A 12,589-nucleotide genomic window follows, 5' to 3' on the forward strand; every position below is an offset into this window, starting at 1 on the left:
ACGGTACCTAGCTAGAGGCATTTCCGACCACTCTCCCCTCTGGGTTCACATTGTCCTTGACAACTACCAGGTGGGACGCTTTGCCCCAATTAACCCCTGGTTTCTTAAAAGCCCTAAAATACGGATCGATAATTATTTTCGTGAGAATGAGCACACGGTCGATTCCCCACAGACATTGTGGGAAGCCTTCAAAACAGTAGTACGGGGTGAAGCCCTCTCCTTAATAGCAGGATCCAAAAAAGACAAGCTGAAGGCTGTCTCCGACATAGAGCAAGAAATCTATCGTCTTGAGAACGACCTCGAACCTGATCCCTCACCAGAGACTCTCCATGCCCTGCGGCTCCATCAGGAGGAATACCGAGCCCTGATCACCGACCTTGCTAAACTGCTAGGACAAGGCAGACTTGGACGAATTTATGACTGGGGAGACAAGGCGGGGAAATTAATCGCCTGGCTGGACAAAAAGGAGCACGCTAGCCGACTAGTTCCTGAATTAAGAAGCTCTGGAGGATCCACCATAGTGGATCCCTAGGACATAGTTGACCACTTCGCAGTGCACTTCCGTACAGTCTACTGCTCCGCTGCACCATACACCGAAGCAGACTCCTCTGAACTCTTGCGTGACATCTCCCTGCCGGTACTATCCAACAGCGACCGCGCATTTATGGATAGCGCCCTTATTGCTGACGAGATTGCAACCGCAATCAGAGCACTCCACCCTGGCAAGGCGGTGGGCCCCAATGGTATCCCTATCGAACTTTACAAGCTCCGCCCGGATAGACTAGCACCATATTTTAAATCCATGTTTGAGACTAGTCTAGAGCAGGGGTCGCTTCCCTTTGACCAACGAATCGCAACCATTGTCACGATCCATAAGAAAGGGAAACCTAAAACTGACTGTGCCTCCTATCGACCTATCTCATTGTTGAATGCTGAGCCCAAAATATTAGCCAAGGTACTCGTCAACAGACTGGTTAAAGTGATAGGGGGCCTTGTGCACCCTGACCAATCGGGGTTTATGCCTCGGCGAAACACCGCTCTGAACCTGCGTAGACTACACGGGGCCCTGGGCAGGGCATCGACTTAGCGCGAAGACGCCATTGTGGTCTCCCTGGATGCCACTATGGCCTTCGACACACTTGAATGGCCTTATCTTTTTGCCGTACTCACTAAGTTGGGATTCCGACTGGGCTTCAATCAATGGGTACGGCTACTATACAGTTCTCCAATGGCTCAGGTAGTTGTAAATAATAGGAAATCTGAATCCTTTCTACTTAGCCGAGGGACCCGTCAGGGTTGCCCCCTCTCCCCATTACTGTTCGCTTTAGCTCTTGAGCCCCTTGCGGCATGGATTCGCAGGGACGCAATGATCCGCGGGCTACGGTGGTCAGCTGACTGGGAAGACAGTATATCCCTGTATGCGGACGACATACTATTATACCTTGCATCACCCAAAAGATCCCTTATTGCTGTGTCTGACATCTTGGCCCTCTTTGGTAGATACTCCGGGTTTGGCATCAACTGGCAGAAATCTCTCCTTTACGTCCTGTGTGGAAAGGCCCCCCCCCAATACCCCGAAACTGCCCCATACCAATAGTTTCAGAAGGCTTTAAATATCTGGGTATTTTCATTTCGCTGGACAAAACTCTTCGCTTTACCCGAAACCTTGCTCCCCCAATACAACGACTAAAGCAAGATATCATAAATTGGAAATCACTTCCTCTCTCCTTGCTGGGCAAGGCGGCCCTTTTCAAAATGATGTCCATACCCCGCTTCCTCTATGTTCTTCAAAATTCGGCTGACCCAGTGCCAAACTCTTATTTCAAACAAATAGAGGGGCTCCAGCGAGACCATCTCTGGGATGGGAGGCCTCGTATTGCTTTACAAAAACTCACCCTCAACTGGTTCGATGGGGGCATTGGATTGCCCGACATCAAGAAATGCTATTGGGCTTCACACCTAACGGCAATAAACCACAGCAACTATGGCCGGCCCGACAACCCGGGCATTGGCATGGACAGACTGCTCCTCCCAAACGGTTCCTTTACCCGGGCCCTTTACTCTAAGCCCAACAGATACCCCCTCACCGGTCCCACTAAGCATACTGTCCATATCTGGCACGCGGCGACTGCATCGTTAGGTTGGAACAACAAGTGACCCTATCCACACCCCTATAGGACTCCCAGAGACTCGGGGACCTGGGCAACTCACAGGGCTTTGATAAATGGGACCTAATTGGCATCTCCCACATCAGAGACTTGTGGGATAAAAATGGCGTTAAGTCCTTTGATTCCCTTCAACGTCAATTTGCCATGGCGGAGTCAGAGCGTTTTCGTTACCTACAAGTACGCCACACATTGCAAACAGCGCTGTCCCGCGACACCTCCCCACCAAACTATTCTCCATTAGAGGACAGACGACTAGATGGTCATCTACCCGAGAAAGCCATCTCCCTAACTTATAGAAAACTCATCAACAATATGGATGATCCATTGTTGTCCCTACGAGAGAAATGGGTTGAAGACGGGATCGAATTGGACGACGAAAATTGGCAGACCGCATTCTCCTCCCCCAAAACTGTCGCCATCCCAGCGCGCCTCCGCCTTGTGCAACTAAAAATACTGCATAGAGTTTACATCACGGGCCCCCAACTAATACACATGGGTGGTCCAACGGATGGGTTTTGCAGAAGGGGGTGCACCCAACTAGGCACATTTATGCACATAATATGGCACTGCGACCCAATACAGACTTACTGGCGCAAAATTCACGACATTATGAGCCAAACACTGGAACTCACTGTAAAGCCAGAGGCCCCCAGATGCCGCCTCAATATTTGGGAACCCACTGACCTTAACTCACACGCTATACAATGGGTCACATTGGGCTGCATGATTACCAAGAGAAATATTGCTCAACTCTGGGGGCAACACATGCTCCAAGGGTAGTGGATTGGGAGACAGATCTTGATTGGTGTATGCTGCGGGAAAAGACAGTATATGCGGCTAGGGGTTGTCCCCGAAAATGGTCCAGGATCTGGGCTCCCTGGAACGAATACCGTGGCTACATATGCACCCCCCCAGGTGACCCTGAAGGTGATAGTCCCCCCTCCCCGTAACTTCCAAGCATCATCCTACTATGTCTGTACACCTTGGTTTTGGTGTATTCCCTGTAATTGATCTGAGTGGAACTGTACCTCTATGTCGAGTATGTTTAATAAAAAGAATTATATATAAAAAAAAGAGTACATCATGCTGAACGATTCTGTGTTGGTCCCATCCTAATAGGACCACCCCAAGCACAGTTATGGGCAAAAATACAATCCCAACCAAAGGCCCTGCAAAGCATTATGGGACGAGATTCTAGAGGGCAGTGAATATTATAGTATCCAATATCAAAACATTCCTCAAGGGGAGGGCTCTCCGGGCTCAGCTGAGAGCTAATACTATAATATTCACTGCACTCTAGAATCCATCCCCATAATGCTTTGCTAGGCCTTTGGTGGGACTTATATTTTTGCCCATAACTTTGCTTGAGGTGGTCGTAGGAGGATGGGACCATCACAATGGACCACCACAATCGTTGAGCATGATATGCTCTTTGTGTTCAAGGCGTCTACTTGGTCCTCCCCCTAGGTTAGGGGGGACCCCAAAATCATCACCTCTCTCATTGCCTGATATTTCTCAGAGCTCACTTTTGTGAATTGGTTATATGCTTTTTAACGTGTAAAGCTAAAGTTGTTTTTATCAAAGGGTTGTGGGTTCAATAGCTTACCCCAGAGTTTGTGCATGAATTCCATGTTATGTCTATTAATAAAACAGAAATATTGTGTTTTCAATGCAATGAGTATTAGAAAACAGAAATCTCGCATACCTTTAATAAAACAACAAATAACTATCTTTACATGCTAAAATACATATTGTCATCTCACTAAAGTGAATATTTAACAAGCAGTACCTTTAGTTAAACAATACATAATTCTATCTTTACATGCTAAAATGCATATAGTCATCCCACAAAAGTGAGAATGAAAATATAGCAAGCAGTGAGAGAGGTAATGATTTTGTGGTCCTCCCTTACCTACGGAGAGAACCAAGCAGATGCCTTGAACACAAAAAACACATCATGCTGAACGATTTCGGTGGTGGCCCCATCCTCCTAGGACCACCCCAAGCAGAGTTATGGGCAAAAATACAATCCCAACCAAAGGCCCTGCAAAGCATTATGGGACGATATTCTAGATTGCAGTGAATTTTATAGTATCCAATATCAAAACATTCCTCAAGGGGCTTGCACTCCGGCTCAGCTGAGAGCTAATACTATAATATTCACTGCACTCTAGAATCTCGCCCCATAATGCTTTGCTGGCCTTTGGTTGGCATTGTATTTATGGCCATAACTTTTCTTGGGGTGGTCCTAGGAGGATGGGACCACCACCGAATGATTCAGCATGATATGCTTGTGGTCAAGGCATCCGCTGGCCCTCCCTCTAGGTTAGGGGTGACCCCAAAATCATTACCTCTCTCATTGCCTGGTATTTTGCAAAGTTAACGTTTGTGAATTGGTTATATGCTTTTTATCATGTAAAGATAAAGTTGATTTATCAAAGGGCTGTGGGTGCAATAGCTAACTCAGCTACATGGTAGACTCAGATTTTTTGCATGAATTCCGTGTTTTCAATGTAATGCGTAGTTAACAAATCTCCGCTAGCGGAGCGGAGTTCATTGACCACTGTTAAACATAACACTGATAAATTACAAAATAGAAGGTATCAATACCAAAAAAGTGGCTGTCAAATGAAACAACAAAAAAAGTCTATCTCCTCATGAATGTATGATGGAACAACAAATGTCCTTACTATGCAAGACTTAACAACGAGGTCTTTACCACTAACTTGCCCAAACAACGCACCACTTAACTACGCATATCACTATCACATTTGGATATATTAATACTACCATTACCATGCATACCATTACCACACATACCATTGCCACGCATACCATTACCACGCATACCATTACAGCGCGACATTAAAGTATGTGTAAAAATATGTTTTTGCATTCAAAAAGTAAAAAAAAATAATCAATAAATAAATAAACAATATATTTTATTCCCGAAAAATAAGAAAAATAAGCCAGCGCAGTATTGTTACTCAAGGCACATTTTAGCTATAAACATTAGCAATAAAGCAAATGACAATACATCTATTACTTAAGCACATTTCATATTATCCAGTTTCTACAGTTGTCCTTTTATTTTAACACTACGAGTGCAGCTTATCCAAAAGTTAAATGGCTGTCGTTCTATACGAGAAAGTCGAATAAAAGTTATTTTTCACCAAAAGAAATAAATACACATTCAGTCAGAATCTAACGCATGTTAAAATACACACCCAAAACATATTTGTGTTTGAATGCAAACGTATAAAATCAGCCGTCCACCATTTTGTGAGCAGTGGTACACTGATACTGCTTGTGACCACACTCTTCTGCGAGAGTTTGAGAGTAACAACAGTTTGCTGTGGACACTGCCGTCAATCAGTCAAAGTAAGTAAAAACGTTAACACAAAGCACATTAAAAAATAACCAGATTAATCCGATAGACATATATTAATTTTTCTTTTTCGAAATTCTCAGATTATTACAGATTATCCAATTAATTTATTGACAGTGCACTAACTGGAAATAACATAAGTAAATATCTAACATTTTAACAATATCATAATTATAAATTGACTAGGATTTTTGTTACCATTTTTCAATTTTCAAAAAAGTAAATAAGAAAGACATATGTTTCAAAATATACCTTTTCCAGAGAGCGGGTGCTGGACAGTGACTGGGGAGAGGGGGCAAATTACTATACTAACTCTTCAGGGTGCATACGTCCGGGCAGGTGCTGCAACAGTGACTTGGGGTGCTAATTAACTATTCTAGCTCCGCCGGGGAATACCTCAAGGCAAGTGCTGGACAGTGACTGGTGTCAAATTTCTATTCTAACTCCGCTGGGGGCATACCTGAGGGCAGATGCTGGACAGTAGCTGGGGGCTAATTTACTGTTCTAACTCTGCTGGGCGCATAACTCAGGGCAGTGCTGAACAGTGACTGGGTGGGGCAAATTACTATTCTAACTCTGCTGGGGGCATACCTCAGGGCAGGTGCAGTAGAGTGACTTGGGGCTAATTTACTTTGCTGACTCCGTCGTGGGCATACCTCAGGGTAGGTGCTGGACAGTGACTGGGGGCTAATATACTATTTTAACTCTTCAGGGGCCATACCTCAGGGCAGGTGATGGACAAAGAGGGTGGGTGAATAAAATACAAAAAAAAATGTTTTTTCAACACAGCTAACCTGAAAGTTCAAGCAAAGATAAAACCTGAAACTTCTTCAAATATTAGCACAAATTCTTTCCTCACAAAAAAAATGGTGTCTGAAGTAAGTGAAGTAAAAAAGATAGCAACTGCAAATGTTCAAAACAAATAGCATATTTAATTTTCTCTAAACAGACAGAAAACATCCAACAGGAAAATCCCAACATTGTGTAAAAGCCCAACAGGCCAAAAGCCCAACATTCGAAACCTTTCCTTAAATTACCAGAACAGACCATATTTCAGGTAAATAAACTTCAGTTTTCAACTGGGCACCTTAACTGTTTACTTTCTTCACAGGAAGCCAACATTTTTAAAAAAAGTTTGCATTTTTCTTAGCAGGCAAAATAGCAGAGGTCAAAAATAAAAACAACATAATCAACATACAAACTTATTTGTTCCTGTTTCTTTTTCTTCACAGAACCAACAATAATTGCATCAAGTTTTGTGAAGTCAAGAAGAGGCAACAGGCTCTTAATGTATCGTGCCTACCTTTGTTGTTAGGATAGGTGGATTGAGCCAAGAAGTCATTGGAGGTATATGCAGTATTTTGTATCCCATTGTACAGGCAGAGCGGTTACTCTAGCTCATACTGTTGAAAGTATCTCCAAGCTTAACCACTCTGCTTCTGCAATGGAGATTGACGTACAAGAAAATATACAAGTGATAAAATTACTTGCATCCACCTCCAATATACCCTGTGGCTCAGTATTACTAAACATTCCCATGCATGTAGCCAGTAGTATGCCCACAAAACCCAATCTTAGACGGATGATCCAGAGACAAAAACAGGCAAGTAATCCCCAACGAGCAAACCCACAAACCTATTCAGACATTAACATTAACCCTGAACAATAACTCTAACTAATGAACCTTTCCGATTACATGACAACGAAAACCCTCAGAAAAGAATATTAATATTTAGCACAACCTATAGCCTAGTAACCCCTGAAAATAGTGATATTTGGATGATGGATGAAACCTTTAAGTCCACATTCCATCCATTCGCCCAAATATACACTATTCATGTTAACATAGATAACAAAACAGTCCCATTAGTGTCCAGGTTACTCCATGACAAGCAATCCTCAATGTACACTGAATGTGTAACAGTGATTAAAACCAAAATATTGAATCAAAGTTCATAGAAACGTGATAATTGACTTTGTATTGACAATGTTTAACCCCATTTGCAAAATGTACTTCCCACCCAAATTCAAGTATGTTTTTTTCACTTTTCACAGGCATATTGGCGTAAAATAAAGTTTTTAAAAAAAACATCTTCAGTTGAGGATTACATATGAAACAGTAAATTGCAATTTGAATTAAGAAAACTAACAGTGTTATGCTTTGTACCACCTGATTGTGTGGAGAAGTTGTACACATCAATGACTGAATCTGACTGCTTTACCCAAAAAGAGAACCAGTTGGCCCCACTACTAAATTATTTTGAGGACACATGGATTGGCCATCTAAGCAGGTCAGGTCAAAGGAAGAAGCCAAGGTTTCCCATTGACTAGTGTAACTGTTATGCGACAATGCCATTGAGAGATAGCACAAATTGTTTTACAAATTACGGATTTTTTAAAGTTCCTACCTGAAAATGTCTTCTGTCTTCAACTCTTGGTGACTTTTTCAAACCACCTGTCACCAAGAGTCTTCTGTACTCTGATAATCCAAATAGGGAATGCAACAGCCAAAGAAAATCCCAAATACCCAAACATGTCTATTTAAAAAAATATATATTCTTCACCCTAACATAACAATCCACGGTGTTAAAACAAAGTGTGAGCCAAACTCCTTTTCCCAAAATCCCTCGGTTAAAAGCACAGTTTGTTCCATCCTCAATTGTAACCGAAGTTCCCCCACAAAAGATATTCGTGAAAAAAAACCAATATGTGTTCTACAATGCTCAAAAAACAAAAATGTCCCTTTTCAAAAACTGAATTCCATGTCAAAAACTCAAATTGCACTCCATTCACAAATTCACATCTGTGTCCTCCATCAACATGATTTCTCTCCTGATTTGAATTCCAAAGTGGTTTAAAAGCACATCGCAAAAAATTGAAAATTTTGTTTTTATTTTAAAAAGGTTTAAAAATCATTTACTATTCTCTTTAAACCTTTTTAAACAACCATCAGGTCATACAAATGCAACCGGTATGAAAATGAAATGGTTGTACAAACATGAAAAATGCAACAATACGTTACACACTGACATCTAACTACCTCCCCCCATCCTTACAATAAAGTTAGCCACCTATATACTTTTAAATGTGAATACATTTTTTCTTACCTGACTGCAACTTTTTCTTGCTTCTGAGCTTGACCGCGACACTCTGCCAACTGTAGAAACAGGCGCACAACTTCGAACGTCATGGACACTAAAGAGGTCATATTTACTATTCCCATTACAATTTAACAATATTGAGGAAAATGTATGGACACTAAAAGGAGGACATTTCTTATTCCCACTCCAATCTGAACCATTCTGAGGAAGGTGTTGGAGACTAAACAGATGACATTTACTATTTCCACTCCAATCTAACCATATTGGAGAAGGTGTTGGACACTAAAGGGTTTATATTTACTATTCCGACTTTAATCTAAATCAATTCAAGGAAGGTGTTGGACACTGAAGGGGCAAAATGTACTGTTCCCACTGCAATCTAAACCAATTCAAGGAAGGTGTTGGACACTAAAGGGTGACTTTCAATATTCCACTCCAATATAACCATACTGGAGAAGGTTTAGAACACGAAAGGGTTTACATTTACTATTCCCTCTCCCATCTGAACTAATTCAAGGAAGGTGTTGGACACTAAAGAGGAAACATTTACTATTCCTGTTCCACTCCAAATCATATTAAGGAAGATGAAGCACACAAAAGAGTGGATATTTACTATTTACACTCCAATCTAACCCAATTTGGGAAAAGAGTTGAGCACTAAAGGAGTGTTTCGATTCCAATATAAACTATAATGTAGAAACTGTTGGATACTAAAGGGGTGACATTTGCTAGTCCCACTCCAATCTAAACCATATTGAGGAAGGGTTGGACACTAAGGGCCTCATTACGATGTCGGTCGGAAAGCATTCTGACCGACTTGGTGTCGGAATTGTTTCCGACCGACTCGGAGTCTGACTGACCTATTATGATGCTTCCGAACACCATTTGGTCGGACTCCCATTGATGGGAGCCTGTGTTCCGACCGGCAATACAAGCTCCCATTGCAAAACAGGGTGGGTGTAGAAAACCCTGCACCCTGTGGCGGGCACCCCACGGTTTCTGCAACACTGTACATGGTTGGAAAGAGGGGACCCAACTGGAGGTCTCCGGGTAAAGGGGGGCCTTTTATGATCCCCAAAAGTTGGATTCTGACAGCCATTCGTTTTGGACAAACCGAGTCTGAATACGACATCATAATTGCTTGGTCGGAAACACGGTTGGCGTCTTCTCTGAATGGCGGTTGGAACCGAGTCGGAAAGACCGGACGCTTACCTTGTATCATAATCGGTAGGTTGGAAATGTTTTCGAGTCGGTCGGAAACATAAGTTCCGACACGGATTCGGATGAACCGAATGCCATTCTGAGCCTTTCCAACCGACATCGTAATGATGCCTTAAATAGTTTAAAATTACAATATCCACTTCAAAATAAAACACTTTACACGACATATTACAAAATGAACATATCACAAAGACAATCAATATTAAAAATTCTCACTTTTTTTGTGTAGTATAAAATATTATGTAAAATCACACTAATTTAACTACAAACCTTCATTCATGGTTATATTTTAAATTATAAAAGTACTATTTTAATTACTATTAAAAATAATTAAAATATTTATTAATATTCATAGACTTAATTAAAAAAACACCAATTTAACAATAATAAACGTAAATAAATTTGTATTCATTTCATATTTTTATTTTTTAACATTTATAAAAAATATACATACATTTAAAAAAATACACAATTTTTTTATTTTAATTGTTTCATTTTTATAAATATACAAACATTTCAAAATATTTTACTTATTTAAAAACATGCATATGTTTTCAATACTTAATATTATATTAATATATTTCAAAAAAATGTATACCATGAACATATATCTTAAGTAACAGCTAATTGAAATATATTAAAATATTATCATAAAATAAACGTAAAAAGTCTAAATTAATATTTTGCATGTTATTAAAATATTAACCCTATAAAGAAAAAACGTATATATAAATTCTTTAAAAATGTCCCCAATTTTGTTCCCTAAAAATTCAGTATCCCCCTACAAAAAAACCAGCACAATGATTACAACTAAAAACACAAACTTACATTACTAGAAAAAAATTCAAACATACAATCAAACACACTACACTACATTATATACTAACTAATACTTAAAAACGATATTACATACAACTATATTTTCAACATCAATATTTTTACAAGAATATTCAACTCAATTCAATAATCTTTATTCGGTTTAAGAAAAAAAAACATTAAAGGTACAAGATAAAAACAATTCGCACACACTAGGAAAACACACGTTAAAACATAGTCTAAGTAGGTGCCAATCACTCATTACATTTTGCAGAAATCTTCAATTTTTTACATTTGTATTAAAAATAGCAAACATACCAGCCGATCAATGGGTCAAATCCAGTATCACCAAAAAAAGTACTATACTTGTCATTCTGTACCATTAAAATATAGAAGAATTAATAAACACTTTAAAACTTTCTACACAGGCTCCGGTCGAAAGATAAAGTGCAAATACTATAATAATGCATATTAATACTTGGAACAGCACACATTGGAAAATAAAGTGCAAATGCTATGGTAGTAAATTTGCATACTTAAAACAGCACATGACTTATCCCAAAGGCCTATATATAGATATAAAGGACTTTCTTCTAAAGTACTGACGGGTATAAAGTGCAAGTGCATGGAAGTACATATAAAAAATGTCTAAAACACCTAGATATAAAGGACTTTCTTCTAAAGCGCTGACAAATATAGAAGTTTTAAAACAGTAAGTTTAAAAAATAACATTTTAAAATGTCATGCCTTTGTTTCCCTCAAGTATAGAAGTTTTAAAACAGTAAGTTTAAAAAATAACATTTTAAAATGTCATGCCTTTGTTTCCCTTAATAAGTTGACACCAAACAGATATCTACTAACACTAAAAGCAATTTTCTGTGAAGTATCGGTTTTTAGTATTCTAGTTGCCTCATTACAAGACCTGATTCCCAAGTTGCGATAGATGGGTTTAATCCATTTACACCTTGGGATAGCGCATGCTGGGCAAAAGAACAGTATATGATAGTCATTTTCTTGTGCATGATATTGACATAAAGGGCAGTATTCATCATTATCATCACCGTTTTTCCAGCCTGATTTCACTGTATTGGACTTGACTTGCAAAACACCATAGTGAGACTTCATGTACAATGATTTTGCCAACTGTGGTTGGATTTCATCCAAGAATTGCTCAAAGAACGGAAGGGATTTTATAAGAAGGAACTGGGATTTCAACCTACCATTGTCTGAGTTGAGTGAGACACTGTTTCGCATGTATGCCCAGAACTTTTTTTCAATATTTTCATAGAGGGCGGTGTCAATAGTACAGGCGTTTCCCCAAAAATGGCTCAACCCAAGTTTGTAGAACCATGTACGCACATGCTTAACCCACTGGAGACTTTCACAGTGGTCGAATCTTAGTATCTCTTCTAGCCCTTCTTTGTAACTTGCACGTTTTGCAGTGGTCCCCAATCACACCCAAAATAACATTGGTCTCAATATGGCCTGATGGTCAATACGTTTTATGTTCAAATCCATAATAATGGGAATGACTGGTGTACATGTGGGAGATGTAGTAGCATTCTAAAAAACTTGTTTTCTTCTACTGCAAACGTATTTCTGCAGGTGGCCCCCCAGATTTCATCTCCGTAGAGGGTTGATTATTGTGCCCTATATTTATACACTTCTATTGTGGGTGACACTGCCTTAGTTATGCTGTTCTGGTGTTTTTTTAATATGAGCGCTGAATTTAGAAGCAGAATGGTCTTGCTTTTTTGCAAATGCGGATACCATGTCAATTTGGTATCAAGTGTGATACCTAGATAGCAAAAATTCGAAACGTAGTCTAACTTCTGTTTTTGAACAGAAATGTTCTCCTTGAATAATTTGTGTGGTTTGACTGCCATATATTTTGT

At 39.8% G+C, this 12,589-nt stretch overlaps 1 protein-coding gene across 2 annotated transcripts in view; it reads left to right on the forward strand.

Moving 5' to 3' along the window:
• LOC146860716 (uncharacterized) overlaps positions 1–12,589 on the forward strand; it is a 424,775-nt gene that overhangs the window by 304,624 nt on the left and 107,562 nt on the right. The gene's annotated exons all lie outside the window — the stretch shown is intronic.

Source organism: Triturus cristatus, chromosome 3_1 (genome assembly GCF_964204655.1).
Source record: "Triturus cristatus chromosome 3_1, aTriCri1.1, whole genome shotgun sequence".
Classification (NCBI taxonomy): domain Eukaryota; kingdom Metazoa; phylum Chordata; class Amphibia; order Caudata; family Salamandridae; genus Triturus; species Triturus cristatus.